Below are 1,826 nucleotides of genomic sequence, written 5' to 3'. Positions count from 1 at the left end.
AAAAAATAATAATAATAATACTGAGTCTGGAGTGGTGTATTATACAGCATCAGTAACTGGTGAACAATGACTGATATACCCACACTTGTTTATGTCATATTACTTACACACACACACGCACACACACTTTTTTTTCTTTAGAGGTGCTGTGTTGTCCAGGCTGGTCTTGAACTCCTGAACTCAAGTGATCCTCCTATCTCAGCCTCCCAAAGTGCTGGGATTAGACATGACCCACTGTACCTGGCCTATACTCACATATTTTATTTCATTAAAAAAATTTCTGGCTGCATGCGGTGGCTCACACCTGTAATCCCAGCACTTTGGAAGGCTGAAGTGGGCAGATGACATGGTCAGGAGATCTTCCTGGCCAACATGGTGAAACCTCCTCTCTACTAAAAATACAAAAATTAACTGGGTGTGGTGGCACGTGCCTGTACCCTCAGCTGCTTCGGAGGCGGAGGCAGGAGAATTGCTTGAACCTGAGAGTTGGAGGTTGCAGTGAGCCGATATTGCAGCATTGCACTCCAGCCTGGCAACAGAATGAGACTCTGTCTCAAAATAATAATAATAATATGAGTAAGAACAACCGCACCTAACAAATAAAAACTGATGGTAATACATAAGGTGAAGGGGTGGCCTGCCCCTCCACACCTGTGGGTGCTTCTCGCTAGGTGGAACGAGAGACTTGAGAAAAGAAATAAAGACACAGAGACAAAATATAGAGAAAGAAAAGCGAGGCCCCAGGGGGCCAGTGCTGTGCTTCCAGAGGACCCACACTGGCACCGGTCTCTGAGTTCCCTCAGTATTTATTGCCAAAAAGATAAGGGAGTAAATCAGCAGTAAGGCATACAGATACACAGAGATGTTGCATTTTCCCAGGGATGGGCAGGAGACAGATGTTTTTCTTTTACTGAGATTTAAGGGAATGGTACTGACCTTCAACCACAAGCAGGCTTTAAACATTTGCCTAACAAAGCACATTCCTTACAGCCCAAAATCCTTTCAACCTTAATTAGCACAGCGATGTTTCTAGCAAGGACAAGATTGGGGGTAGAGTCACAGATTAACAGCATCTCAAATACAGAGCCAAATGGAGTCTCTTAAACTTACTTCTATCTATAATAACACAGTAACAGGCTGACCTCTCTTTTCCCCACAATAAGGTTACACAGATATTCAAAGACATATCATGATCCGAAAACCACATATCTGTTCTCTTGGCTATCCCATACCAAATGGAGCCAAAGGCTCTGCACAGGTTTCCAAACCCGAATCATAGCCATGATAGCAACTGTGGTCCTCTCTCACCTGGTTACCTGCTCACCTGAAGCAGGTAAGAGCCTGCTTGGCTTCCTAGGGAGGCACTTCCGAGGCAGGAGAATAGAAAATTAGCATAATCAAGCCAGGCGCGGTGGCTCACGCCTGTAATCTCAGCACTTCAGGAGGCCGAGGCCGGTGGATCATGAGGTCAGGAGATCAAGACTATCCTGGCTAACACGGTGAAACCCTGTCTGTACTAAAAATACAAAAAATTAGCTAGGCATGGTGGCGGGCACCTGTAGTCCCAGCTACTCAAGAGGCTGAGGCAGGAGAATGGCATGAACCTGGGAAGTGGAGCTTGCATGCAATGAGCCGAGATCCCACCACTGCACTCCAGCCTGGGCGACAGAGTGAGGCTCTGTCTCAAAAAAAAAAAAAAAAAAAAAAAAAAAAAGAAGTCACCTGATTAGGACATAAGATGCTCCTATCAGCCAGGAAATCCCAAGGGATTTGAGAACTCTGTGTTAGGAACTAGGCTTAAAGACCAGATATTAGAACAAATGATC

The sequence above is a fragment of the Colobus angolensis genome, unplaced genomic scaffold (genome assembly GCF_000951035.1).
Source record: "Colobus angolensis palliatus isolate OR3802 unplaced genomic scaffold, Cang.pa_1.0 Scaffold31, whole genome shotgun sequence".
Taxonomy (NCBI): Eukaryota; Metazoa; Chordata; class Mammalia; order Primates; family Cercopithecidae; genus Colobus; species Colobus angolensis.
Note: the sequence above shows the minus strand (reverse complement) of the source record.